This window comes from Buteo buteo, chromosome Z, assembly GCF_964188355.1.
Source record: "Buteo buteo chromosome Z, bButBut1.hap1.1, whole genome shotgun sequence".
NCBI lineage: Eukaryota > Metazoa > Chordata > Aves > Accipitriformes > Accipitridae > Buteo > Buteo buteo.
In genome coordinates, this window is record NC_134204.1 from 50,489,018 (window position 1) to 50,504,211 (window position 15,194).

The following is a 15,194-nucleotide window of genomic DNA, read 5'->3' on the forward strand; positions in this document are numbered from 1 at the left end:
AAAAGTAAAATATTCCTGTATTCCAAAAAAAATTTAAGTCTACTTTGAAACAAGGGCAGTTCAAACTGGTGACATTCATTTCCCACAGATTTCAAGGAAAACATGGACTGTTTATCAAGGAAAAACAGAAACAAAACTAAAAAAACCCAAACAACAACAACAACAACAACAAAATCGAATTAACCACCACCAGTTTTTCACTAAGTATATTCTTCCCAGTGACATTTCTTCTTCCCATATTAGTTTATGAACAACAGTATTTATGTTAATATTTCACCTGACATACACTTTTATTTTCCCAACTGTGTCACAAAGTCTGATAAATACGTGTTTTTCATATTGTGCTCTTGTTATTCTTTTATTGGTAGATCATAAAATACCTAGGGTGCATGTGTTTACATTAACAGACTAGATTTACGTAAATAAAAAATTCTAGAGTGGGCCTAGTACCGTATTTCAACTCACTTTACTGAAATGTATTTTTGAATGTGAAATACCACATTTGTTGCTGTTCCACAAAAAGCTAAAATTTTAATTTTTTAATCTATTTCTTCACGTTTAAAAAGCACACTGGAACTAGAGATGGTTACAAAAATGTGTTTTTAAAAATTCACCGATATACAAACCCAACATTTTCTCTCATGAATGTGTAAAGAAAAAGAAATAGACAGTAATAATAGCGAAATACAGAGTAAGACAGGAAGTCCATCTTTCTTATAGAAGAAGAATACATGAAAAAGACAAAACCTGCATATACACATTTATTCTCCAAAGAAGTGCAACATTCCCACTGCAACTTAGTGTGTATTTTTTCTATTTGGTACAAATAAAGCTATTAAGTTAGTGTCTTGGCATATGCCTGAAAAGGCTAAAGAAGGCATATAACCAAAGCAAAAAACAGTGTTATGTTTCTCTACCCTAAGAATCAAAATACTATCCATTCAGGAAAATGCATCAGACTCAGATGAAGTTAAGATTGTATCTTTGAATTTTAAATTAAGCAGTCATAGGCTCCCCTTTTTACCTTTCTGGACTTAACTCATGCTAGACCCTCTTGACCCTCTTCATCAAATACAGTTTTAGATATACTTTTGTTGGCAGCATTAGTTGAAATTCACAACTCTAGTCTAGCTCCGTGAAAATCAGTATCTCAACCTGACATTTTCTGATAGACATCCATTTACTGTTTTAAGGTAACATGCCTCACAAAGCAGCTCTGTATCTCTGTTTCTACTTCCATCACAGCAAAGTTCCTCATTTCACTAAGACTTTTGTTCTCCTTCTATGCATGTCAATATAAAAACAATGAAGCATCAGTCCTGACTGCATTTGCATGTTTCCCGCTAAATAATGTCAAGTTTAATTTACACTATCAGACAACTTGCCAAAAGCTTCCAAACAACCTTCTACGATATGCCCCAACCGAAGACAGTGTGACAGACCAGTTGAGCAGCAGGATAAAACAGGAATTACTGTGGTCAAGTCTAAGCTGCAGCAAAATTACAGTTGCTACTTTAGTAATTCATAATCAATGCACACAGAAATCTTGCCAGGAACCTGAAAAGCAAACAAAATTTCCATCCATAAATCTGGATAGAACTCTAAATCATATAAAACTGCAAGCAAGTTTCACAAATGCATTTATGTATAGGGTTCTGTAGCTAAAAGGAGCATTTTAAAACTTCATGACAAAACCTGCTTTAAAAGTTGTATCAGCAAGTGTGCAAATGAAAAAATATCACTCCTCTGATATCAGTTAATGTCTGGGTCTAGCTTCTACAATTCTGTCCAGACCATTGCCTATATAGGAACAAGAAACTGCGTGCTTTATGAACAAGAAAACTGCATGGCTGTGCAATCTCACTCAAACCTTCCACACACTGAAATCCTGCTCACCGGGCGTACCCTTGAAAAGTATAAAAAAGAAAACTTCAAAAGAGAGGCACTGAACCTAAAAAACACCTCTAGTATTACTGTTAAGTAAACAGTTGGACTCAACCCCAAAAAACCCAACCCTTCTAAAACAAAAATATACTAACTGCAGACTTCTTCCTTCATTTAAAATACATGTTTCCTTGAAGATTTTTACAGATATCTATTAAATTTTCAACAAAAATTTTTGTAAGAATGGCTTAAAAGGTAGCTGAAAATTTAATCTTTTTGAGTACTGTAAAAAAAATCCTAGTACAATAGCTTATCTTAGCACCCTAACCAACTTCTGTAATCTTACATTTCCCTTATTTAGTATTTCTCTCTCATAACTGTCAAGGAAATGGAAAAAGTTCTTTTCCTAACCCTTTCCTATTTTAGCTCTCCAAAGCATAATAATAGTAACTGAAGCTTTTTCAGAGAGAAGAGCTTTAGGCAGAAACCATTCGCTGCACTCCAACAGAACACCCGCCTTGGCATCCTCTGGTTCACAAGAGATGGAACTGCCACTGACTTAATACTTTTGTTCCTGTTACAAGATTCAAACACTGATCAAAGAATTCTTGAAGAATTCCTTGACCCATATAGCAGAGAACTCTTCACATATTTCTTCGAAATGTCTTCTCAAGTCACAAGTAGGAAAGGACAAGTTTCTGAAGACAGCCATGAAGGAGAGTGCAGGTTCAACCAGAGACTTCTGCTCTCTCAGCTACTGAAATCAAAGATCCCTCCTCTCACCCCAAGTTTCCTACTTTAAAGTATCTGAAAATAGTATTTGCTCAACTGCTGAGAGCAAAAAAGTAGCTAAGCTCTTCAAACGACAAAAACTCTCACAAAATGAACCTCTGCAACTTTCCCAGGGGCCACAGCTGAAATCTGGGGCCACATTTGGCATATCTGCTTCCCCACATCCACTCACAACAGACTCCAGAGGCTGTACTGTGTGTCCGTGACTCCACACCACACTGAACACTGGGATCTCTAAGTCCTTCAACCCAAAGATATAAGAAATGGGGAACCTGAGCTACCAGTGAGCAGAGGCAAACTAACTGTTGCAGATTTGATTGTACACTGTAATTACATCCCCATATCCATCCAGTTTGTGCTGAAGCATGAATCACTGTTTTCTCCGTATTACTCTTTCTAGCATCTCAATGCTTTGTCCCACTAATTGAATCTCATCTACTCCAAAATGCAGCAAAAGCTCGTCAAAACCAACTATGGTTCTAGGAGTCATGCTCCCCAATTCTCACCTCTCTGCTCCCAGCACTTTAAGAACTCCCCTTTTAAAGACTACAGAGTGTCGTTTTTCAAATTACTAGCAGTAGAGGACAAAAGAGAAGTGCAACCGCGAAAGACTACACTGACAGCGCAATCAGCCACTTCCTCCAACAGCTACATTAGGATTAAGACAAGTACTCTCCACTTGTGAATAAACTCTTCTTGAATCAACTTAATTCACAGAAGCATCACTTCCAAATTTATGAAGCAAACTAGTAGGAGAGAACTTCCCTGAAGACTTCCAATGAAGTCCTGTTGGCAAAATATCAGTACAAGCAGCAGTCTTTTGGAGACCTGCTGAGCAGCAAGTACATAAACTGGTACATGCAGATCAACCGTTGAAACTACTGTGAAGAAGATGCGTGCTGGTTTAAATACTACCTACACTTCTACTGAGGTTTGCTAACCCAAAAGAAAATCCGTTTAATTTTCATCCATCACTTTCTTATTTCCCCCCTCCAATACTGGAAGAACATCAAAAGGTTAGTTATTTTTTACCTTACTTCCCATAAGTATAAAAACCCTGATGTAATCAATTAACTCTCTTTGCATGTTTTTAAACATTTGGCTACTCAATGGCTGTTGTATACTGTCAGTCCAGGGAGTTTTTGCAGCGTGTGCCTGACTTGCATTTCACAATGATGCCAGAGAAAATGTTTATTTGAGAAAGCCAAGGGCAGTCCAGCAAGATAGGCATATTGCTATTATTCACCAGAATTTTTTTCCACCTACATGTCTATATGACAAGGATGGCTATTTAACTTAGAGAACACACCAAAAGAAACCAAGTTTCACAGTAATTACTCTGAACCCATGCCTCTTGCCATATTTGGATATTTTCACACACTTTCTAAACAGAATTTATATACTGTTGAAAAGCTAAGTGTTGTGTTTGAAAAATCTGTTCCAGCATCTTTGTATAAGCCTCACTTTCCAAATACCATAAATGCCTAGAAATTTTCTTGTACAGTACTATTCTATCCTATGATTTAACACATACTTCCAAAGTACGCCACAAAAGCTGTAAACTAACAAGGCATAAAATTTAATGGTTTACACACCATGCTTAAAATTCTAACTTTATGCAATAAGTATTTTTATTAAAAAGTTAAGTCTTTTAGAAACCTGGCACACCAAAATTACACAGTGCAGTTATTCTAACAAGTAGCAAAAAGTGCCCAAAGTGCCTTTTCTCTGAGAAGAGGAAAGGAAGTGACACATGCACAGGCATTTGACGTAGAGTAAAATATTAAATTCTTACCATAGCAATGTTATTTTGAGCTTGCCCTTTGATCTTGCTAAACACAGATCAACCAATTCTGTCAGCATACCAAAAGATACTCTTTTGCATACTCTGTCCAATTCCCCTGTACCTTGTTGGCAAGAACTAGGAACACTGAAAACTGCAAAGCAGAGAGGCATCACCTTAATAATCCAATGAAACAGGTTAAGGAATTTATGAAGGAAACTTACAATGCTTTCAACTGGGAGTACAAAACATGTACTACCTCATCAATTAAAAGGTTAAGAACTGCTATGTGCCCACAGCTTATTCCCACACAAAGTAATTAAGCAGACTGTGAATTAATATCCCTCCTTCTCCACACAGAAAAATAGACACTTAAGATACCGAATTAAAATACTGAGGCAAATGGCCAACTTTGACATATATCATAGATTAACTTGTAACTACTACAAAAAACCCCACCCATTATGGTACATGTAGATATCTTTCCTCAAAGGCAGAAGCGCACATCTCCTAGAGAAGCCATTGCAAGAAATCCAAGTTTAGCTGAAATCATTAGCAGAACCTCAATCAACTTTTATGAGGTTAGGAATACCCCAAAAGGGAGCTGTATGTACATATTTGAGGACAACATTATAGCCAACTTAAGTTCAAACTCAGAAAGATTTACCAACAATTTTTTCTCAAATTTCCAATAATTTCAGAAATAAACCTTTTACATCCTGAAATCTCTTCAGGATTCTTACTTCCCAATTTTGAACAGAAACTGCAATACCTCATGAACAAATAAATTTATTTAGTGATAGTGTCAAGTTTACGATGAGCAAAACTGTTTAAATAGTGTTATATATATACACACCACAGTAAAAAATAAGTTACAAATATTATTCTGCTGACAGATATACACTTCAAGCTAATATCCTTAAAAATCCTTTAAAAAAAACCACAAAAGCATAACTGAAATTTTATAATAATGTCACCATGTAGATTAATGATTTTTATTTTGCTTTCAACTACCATTTTTCTGTGTGTAAAGCTATACACTTGACAAATCACAGTACAAAAAAAAGTCAACCACTACTGAAATTTCTTGCCTGTGTGAAAGAAAAAATGTTTTATGCTTTGCAGACAAAACATGCATGCATTCCAGTAAGAGTTCCATTGCACCTCTCATCCCAGCCAGACCCAGGATACTTGGATCATCAATCTCTAACCATTAGAGCTACTACTGACTGTAGTCTTGATCAAAAATGAGTCCAGTCTGATCAATTAAGAACAAACAGAATGCTTCATAAACATTAACTATTCTGGACCATCTTTCAAAAAGTAACAAAAAAGATTATCACCTATTTCGTAGAATAATAGAAAAGTCTAGACTGGAAGAAATCTCTGGGGATCACCTGGTATAACCTTCTGTCAAATGCACAGCCCTAGATTAGCTCATCCAGGGTTCTTTCAAGTCTTTAATACTGCTGGCAAGGGAGATTCCACCACTTCTCTGGGAAAATCACTCCTATGTTCAATTCTTAATCAATCTTCTCACAATGAAGAATTTATTTCATCTGGACAGAATTCTCCTAAAGGAACTTGTGCCCACTGCCTCTTCTGTCACTGAATATACATCCTTGCAAATAGAGTACTTTCCTCCATATCTACCATGCACAGGAAGACCAGTGAGCTCTCCCGCCTCAGCAATCTCCAACCCTCTAATCACCTTCTGCTGGCCTACTAAGCACTGAGTAGAACAAGCACATGCCTTGATATGCTGATAGTTCTTTTCCTGATGCAGTCCAGGACACTGTCCGCCTTCTTTACTGCCATGGTACACTGCTAGCTCATGTTAAGCTTGCTGTCCCCCAGAAGCCCCAGGTCCTTTGCAGCCAGTCAGTCCCCAGCCTGTTCTGCCACTTAAGATTTTTCCATTCCAGGTGCAGGACTTCATATTTATCTTTGTTAAGCCTCGTGCAATTCTTGTTGGCCCAATTTCCCAGGCTGTCAAGGTCTCTCTGAATGGTGGCTCCTCCTTCCCAAACACCTGCCTCTCCTTCCACTTTAAAGACATCTGCAAACGCAGTGAGGGTCCAGTCCTACCCTTAGAATATTTACAAAGATACTGAATAGTACTACCAGACCCAGTATCGACCCTCAAGGAACTCCACTTGTGACCAGCTGACAGTTTGACTTTAAGTCATTAACACTACAGCATCCTTTGATCTTGGTACGTGAGCCACTTTTTACGGTCTGTATGTCCAGACAGTATCTTACCAACTACAGGGATGTTAGGGCAGAACATGTCGAATGCCTTGTTAAAGTCAAGGTAGTTTGCATCCATAACTCTTCTCTCATCCACTAAGCATGTGATTTCATCACAGAAGGCAATCAGGTTAGTCAAGCTCAATTTACCTTTGGTAAATTTGAGTTGGGTTTTCCCAGCCGCTTTCTTGTCTTTCATGTGCCTGGAAACAACTTCCACAAACACTTGTTCCATAATTTCCCCAGAGGCTGAAGTGATATTGACTGGTCTGTAGTTTCCCAAATTTTCCTTTTTGCAGAGTGGTGTGATTTTTGCCCTTTTCCAGTCTCTTAGGTCTTCAAAGACCTTTCAAATATGATAGATAGTGGCTCTCCAGTGCACCAACTCAGATGCATCCCATTGGATCCTGTTCAGGTGCATGTGTCCAACTGGTACAGATGGACCTTAAGTCAGTCCTCCTCTACTGTCAGTGGTTTAGGGTTTACTTTGTTGTTGTTTCTTGGCACAGAGACTTGGGAGCTGACCTCTCCCATGCAGACCAAGGCAAAGACAAAACGGAGTACTTCTGCCTTTTCCTGTGTCATTCATAACTAAGCTGCCAGTGGACCTACATTTGGCTTGAACTTCTGCTTTGTACTAACATACCTACAGAAGTTTTCCTTGTTAGTCTTGACACCTTTTGCTAGTTTGAGCTCCAGCTGAGCTTCTTCCATCCTAAACATATCTTGGCATACCTGAGCAGTATTTCTGAATTACTCTTTGCTAGTCCGTCCCATTTTCCAAGGGTAAGATGAATAAACACCTCCTCCAAAAATACATAATGGATATTTCAGAGATTAAAGGACAGGAAGAAAGCTCTTTTTCAAATTTTTTTAAGAATAAAAAGGAATATTCAAATCTAAATGTCTAAAAGATACAGAACACACCAAATAAACTTATAATGTACTGAATACGATCCAGTGTATTCCTAAATATTTCCAAGATTTTATATTTTAATTGATTCTATCAATACTAAGAACTCAGTTACTAATTCAGACATTAAGAAATGAAACAACTTCATCAAGAGTGACGGTTTTTAGTTGTGAGGTATGAGATATCTGAAAGTTAAGGATAAAGAGAAAGGGAAAAAATATTACTGAAATACCTACTAAACAAAGAACTACTAGCAATTTGCTTCCGAGGATCAGCTTCTTTTATAAGTACTACTGAAAAGAAAGACCTTACTCAGAAAGCAGTGCAATTTACTCTGTACTTTTTCTGTTCTCTGAGATTTCATATTTTAAACTTTAAATCAAACATGTGCAAGAAAGAGGTAAAATTTAAATTAAAAGATCATTTCCTCAAAGATTAATCTCTCGGAGAAAAATATTTGTTGGCAAAATATGGCTTTATATAACCCTTTTTTTGTTGTTTTCTTATTCCTTAGGGAGAGATAAAAATCTACGACTCACATTAATTTTGCCTGTACTGTAGAGTACCTCAGAACTTTTCAATGAGGAAGGAATCCCATGACATTTAGACTCAGTCTCCAAACAGTTTCATCCAAACTCTCATATCTTCTCATACTTAAATTTTTCCTTGATACTTATTTTTTAATTTGAAATTGAACAGACATTATCACCACTTTTACATGGCAAGTATGACTTGGATCTCTACATTTGAGTGCATTTCATACTGGGATTTAAAAAAGAACAACAACAAAAAAACAACCCCCAAAAACCCACACTTTAGCCATTTAAACAAATTTGGTAGGAAACAAAAACCACAGCTGTAAAGAAGTCAGTAACGTATCATAAAATATTAAGCAAGTGCCGAAAATCTTCTCATATAAAATGGAATGGAGAACTCCACAAGTTATATGTAAGTATTCATAACTCAATTTTTCAGATGCACAAAAATTTTAGAAAGTCAGCACACTATAAAGATCCAGAATGATTTGAAATGAATATAAATAAGCATACATATGCTCATGATCATTAGGAAGAAATTTCAGTATGCAATGTATAAGGAACCAAAAGAGTAAAACCAGTACATTACCATGGGACCCAGCCTTAAGAGTGAATTAATATACTTACAAGCTGGCTCTGAAGCCCCAAAGAGCTATAAACAAACATCCGCTGGCTAGAAACACAGACCTTGGCCCTATGCCTATCTAATTGGGTTGTCTCTCCGCCTTTGGTACTGTTACACAAATATATTAAGAAGGTTACGATACATTTTTCATATTACCTGTTAAATAACATTTCTTCTAAGAAACTAGTTCACAACATATGGTTATCACAGGGTTTTTAAAGCAGCAGACTTCATAATTCACCTTTCATAACTTGAGAGTAACCACCTACTTTCTCTAGTAAACATTTGCTTTATTGACAGCAACCATGAATCCTATTGCACACTGGTATAGACACAAGTTTTTGCAGACACTACCTGAACTGAGTACAAAGAAAAATGCATTTACATGTAACTTTGATAAAAAGCAAGGTGTATTCTAAATTTCAAAACAAAATGAGAATGATGCTGGCTGAAAGCATTTTAGTCAAGGGAAAAACAGTTTTGCATGAAGGATGCTACGTAAGTTTCCTAAGTAATTTAAATGAATAAAATTATTAATTTTTATGCAAGACTTTATATAACTGAAGTTCTCTAAATGTGGATATATGATTTTTAAGTCAAAACTGATATTGACAGTCTTCCATATAAGATTTGCTGTCATAATTTATTAACATGACTTGGATATCTGCACTTTTTGCACATATCCCCTCTGTGTCACAGAAAGCTCCTGAGAATCATCAAACTGTGAAGAACAAAGAAAATGTCTGCAATTTCTATATATGTAAGCCTGTGGCAGAATGCCAGTCCTAAGCATTCCCTCCAGTAAGATGGCAGTCTTGTAGCTCCACTACTATAGGTTATCTCATATCTTGCAATAATTTACACTCAGATCAGCATATTTAAAGCACTAGCTGCTAAATCAGATGCCATGAGTGGAATATTTCATAAGGTACAACTTTGGGGTTTTTTTTACTTTTGTTTTCCTTTTAACTTTTGAATCCCAAGTCTTTCTCAAAGGCCAAGGTGTTAATTCAGACAGGTTTCCTCCTCAAATCCAGGAACCCTGAATATAAACGACCCTAACTTTATATACAAAAGTTCTACAATCCCTTTTCAATGCCTATGCAAATTCAGACCTTATATAGATTAAAGTCAGATGGCTCTTTTTCCATCCTGTCTGTCCAGCTCTAAATTTAGAAGCACCCAACAGTATTCCTCCTGTTAACCTTTCCCGCCACAAAAAAGGCAGCTTACACCTCACAAGCCTTTTCTGAATTCATCTTTGCTTGCAGAAGGGGAAAAAAAAGAATCATTATAAGGATCCTAATCTCACCTCTTAAAACCAAAGCCAATTTTTTCCCAAACACCAACCAGTTTTCTTTGTGACACTTCCATCATCTAACAACTACCTCAGTCACTCCTTAGTCCCTAGTATCCTCTTACGGAGCCAAAACTTTGTGGAACTATCACAACAGGGCTTCTTGCAGTTTCTTCCATGGCACATGAAAGAGACCACTACTGGTGGAAAAGTATGAGACAGGATAGTTACCTGTTTCCAAACAGTAAGTTAAGACAATATTAACTTTGATTCTGTGCTATGCCTCACTTCTAGTGACTTCTGTCAGGCCAGCTATCAGGACTAGCAGAAGACAGGCATGGAGGCTGCATCATCCTTGACTCTCAGACAGATACAGAATCAGTGGAGAAGATCCAGGAGGAGAAGACAGTGGTGGCAGCAGTGAAGTTCACCTAGTAAGTGGCTAGGAACCACAAATACAGACCTCTAGAGCAATCAAATCATGACAAACCTGTTTGTCCCAATCTTCAAATAATCCCTCATACGACAGCTCAGCTACTTAAACACCAGAAGACCATGAGTTTACACTGCACATCAGAGTAATGGTAATTATCAGTATTTAATAAAAAGCAATGTATGTTGCAATTATTATTCAATACAGAGCTGCTTTTTTAAAAAAAAAAAAAAAAAAAAAAAAAGGCAAAGCTACTTCCTATGTCACTTGTATTTCTATGTTATTTCCACAATAAGCATTACCGAAGTACTTCTTTAATCCAGTCACTCTGGTAGTCTGAACACCCAACTTCCTCAAATCACTTTTCATTTTCAAATTCAACCTTCACTAAGAGAACTTCTACATCATGCCTATAACATGATGTGCACTTACTTTCTGGTAATGAAACATAACTGAATTCTTATACAGCATAACATAGTTCAAATTAGACAACCATAAAAGCTGCATTTTTTACGCTACTATTTAGCTCCAAACTAACAGTGGAATCATAAATTGTGATTTCCATTTATTCTACACCTTCCATAAGAAAATCCTCTGAAAAGATCAGCACCAGAGTTCTTGTTTTTTAAACAAAGAACTAAAAGTAATTTACTCAATAGAATAAAAATGTATGGATATTTTAACACTACTACTACTGAAAAAAGTATCATTAATGTAGCACCGCAACTCATTTGTATCAATTGCTATAGTTATGCAGTGAGTTTCCTACTATCTAACCCCTATAATGACAAGTGACACACAGTTTTCTACCTTCTAATTAATAACCAGGCATTCCTAAAATTTGCTAGTGGTGAGATTCATCACCTTTCTTCTTTAACCTTAAATGAATAGTGATATTCAGACTGAACATTCTTAGTAAATAGTACTAAGCCTTTCAACTCAAAGAAGTATGAACACATCTAAAATTTTGAGCAACCTGCTGTTAGTTCCAATTCGATTTCTAGTAAATTAAGTAATCAGAAATAGACATTTTTCATTGCACTACTGCAGATGACTGACTCAAATCTTTTGCATATACCACATATCTGACCACTGCACGTATGTTTTTTTAATGTTAAAAGGAATTGATACTGCTGGGTTTATCTATTTTGATTAGCAATAATTACAAAAATAGTTAACTAACAGCACACCCAGTTTTATGAGCTGTAAATACAAAACGAGGAAGTGTGTTATGTGGTAAAAAAGAGAAAGTCAGAATCTCTTCTAAAGAAGTCCTTAAGTCAGTATTCAGCTATAAATCCTATTAAAGAAAGGAGGAGTTCTTCCTGAGAAAAACCACAGTTTGAACTGTTGTATCACCTGAATGTAGATAAAGGCATGGGTGAAAGCCTTTTTCATCTTCTTCGTTACCCTCCATCCTATCCCTTCATCTGAAAAGCATCACCCAGTAAATCTTTAGCTGCCTTTTTTTTTTTTCTCCTTCCCCCTCTCAATGATCAGTATTAGTCATGTTCGTATATTAGCCAGAAACTTCCAGCAGGTCAAGATTCAGCGCCACTGGATTCTGTGTAGCTATACAGCAAGTGATACTTGCAGTGGAAGATTTAAAGAGGCAGGTAAATGAAGCAAGTAGCATATGAAAATAAACACACCTTGTGAAGAATATCTGTAACAATAATCATGACTTGTTGCTTCCCAATTACAAGATGATCGTTCTCTGCATACAGCAGACCACAAACAAACTTGAGGTAAGATTTGAAGGAATAGCCTTAGAAAGATTAGATGAGGTGACTACTGAGACTACTGAGCTTGACTGGGAAGCTTTTCAAGCTACAGCAGGTAAGAAGAACAAGGACTTTTGTGGGAAAACTCAGAAGAAGAGCCTTCAAGGCTAAATATATGGAGCTCAGCTTTGGTCACTTTAAGTCTATTCAGAAAGCTTAAATATTGAACTAAAAAAAAAAAAAAAAAAGGCATTAAAATGTCTGGCATTCCTGCACAAACATCTCTGGCTCATATTAATGCTGGGCCAGCACTCAAGGCCAAAGTCTTGCCATTCCATACAGTACTGTGTGAAAGTAAGGACTAGTAAGTATTTGAGCCATGAGCAGGAACATCTCTTAATTATGCTTTGTTCACACAAAGGTCAGACAAGAAAACAGCAGCTGCGATTCTATTTCTCATAAGCACCAAGTTAAGCGGCTCACAAGCAGTACTTCCCCTTATTCCCAGTGTCCCCAAAGGTTTCAAACTGACTCAGAAAAATAAATGAAAATGCTTGCAAATAGCAAAATTTCCCATCCATTGAATATATTTTCAGCACCAATGTTGCAAACTCAATTTTATTTTCTAAGGACTTGTTATTTTATAATATTCAGAGATATTGGATCTCTTCTATTTTTAAAAGACCATACAATAGACTTGTCAGCAAATTACTTCAGAGAAATAAAGTAAAGGAAAGGAGATCCAACACTAGAATATTACCTGCCATCTGGAGGGGCTTAACAAATTATACAGATTGGTGGTATTTGAGCCCAGAGCTCAATCACTTAAAAACCATGTCCATCCACATGCAGTCATTAGGTTCCAGCTGGTGACAGGAACTCCACAAAGAAATGTTAAAATATCAAAGAGAGACTATTTTAAACCTAAATTTCTTATAACTTACAAAACCCTGCTCCTTCACTATTAACATAAGCTACCGACGTTGAGTTGGAATATACTGAGGGACATTGTAGACACCTATGTACCTGCACCTTTTTATCATTAAATAGCTTTTGGGGGACTGGTTTTTGTCCAAAACAGGCAGGATCTGACTAAGAGGCATGCCATTTTTTTTACTTTTCTTTTAAATTTCTTTTGGTGTAAGACAATAAAAGAGTTGCCAGATCTGTATAAACAGAAGCACATGTGTATTTCTATTTATTAAAACATACCTATGGGATCAGCACTTAAATAGGAAATAAGTAAAAATTTTACAAGGATAAAATTATCTAAAGAGAAATTTCAGAATTTGATTTTCATATTTACCTGTATTACTTTTACAAAGAAAAAAATTTTTTAAAGGTATAAAACAAATGTCCACTGACTGCATATAAAAAAATTAAATTACATACAAGATTCATACCATTTTCACTATGGCCAGGTCTCCACCTTTTCCTATGTCACTGCATGAACATACTATAACTGTGAATATATAAGCAACTCTATGCTACATTTATGTGGATTCAGTTATTTTGTTCTCCTCTAAGCTTTCAAGAGCTGCACATTCAAGCTAAATGTGGCAAAAAAATATCTTTTACTGCAGTAAACCTACAACAAAGGTGCCTTTAAAGGAAACCAGTGTAAGTGGCAGGCAAAGACAAGAGAAGGGAAAGTAAAAATTTTTAATTATTGGAAGTTTTTCTTCATATCTATGGCGATTAGCACACATATGCATAGTTGCATTATGTGTTATTCTATGCCATTTATAGAAGGAAGCAGATATGAAACTAACTGCTGTAAATTGTCTTAAGATGAAAATACCATAGATTCAGATATGTCTAAATACCTCTGCTACATGATCTTTTTATTCTTTTCAAAAGCAAATGGAAAATAATTCTTTACCATGCAATAACTATTTTTGCCATGTGTTGCGTACATGTATTCTATTTCCAGCACACATTACCACCAAGCACATGAGATCAGATTATTTTTGCCAGCAGGTTTTCTCAGCTAAGGATATAAATGGCAAAGCAAGCTCAGTTCCCTCACCAGTAAAGAAGCCAGGTGCCACAGGCACTTAGTCCACCAGGGTAAAGGCTTAGTTAGCTCATACAGTGCACTGTGACAACCTACCTCAGAGAACTGCAAAGAAAACCAGCAGCCTTTCTTCACAAATCAAGATGTCAAATACCCACAGACATGACATGAGTATTTCAAATGGAGGTGACTACTCAATTTGACTTCATAATTATGGAAGACATCTGGATCTTAGACACCACAGTGGAAAATCGAAAGTTCACAGGTACTTAATAGAAGTTAAAAAGAATTAAGTTCCTCATCTAAGCACAAACACATTTACCAGTGGTGTCCTGGGTAGCAGAGGCCTACCCAAAGTTGTCCTTATCAATTTAGTATTAACAGGGCTAATCAATAATGTGTATCTTTCTGTTAAAGTGATCTTCATCTGGTTTTAGCCACCTCAAAACCACAGTTTGTAACCATTTTATATGGAGCAGAGACAAGTGAGCATAACTTCTGACAAAAAATGGATCCATATGCTCTCCCTGAAACTGCACCAAGAGCCCTAGCCAACATCTGAAACTAAGCTTGCAGCCTTTGAGAAGATGTAGAAGAGTCTATAACAGACATGGAATTTACACATAATAAAGATTTGATTGCTTTCTTCTAACCAGGATTTGAAGATGATGAAAAGAGTGAGAAATACATGAAGTAAAATAGCCATCTTCCATCATAACAATGTTAAAATGAGTCTAGTATCATGTTGGAGTCAACCAAATTGCTCAACACCTCAACTGACCTCTTATCATCACCAAACCATGAACAACTTGATATTACTAGAAGACAGGATTCTGTCTAATAAAGTCCTCTGTGTTTTCTGTGCAATAAATAAAATTCCATTTCAAAATATGCAACACTGTCTTGGGAATCTAAAATGTATTTATTAGAGAGATATACA

The 15,194-nt window shown here is 36.3% G+C and overlaps 1 protein-coding gene across 24 annotated transcripts in view; it reads right to left on the reverse strand.

The window, feature by feature from the left end:
• Nucleotides 1-15,194, reverse strand: part of AUH (AU RNA binding methylglutaconyl-CoA hydratase) — a 202,068-nt gene that overhangs the window by 165,952 nt on the left and 20,922 nt on the right. The gene's annotated exons all lie outside the window — the stretch shown is intronic.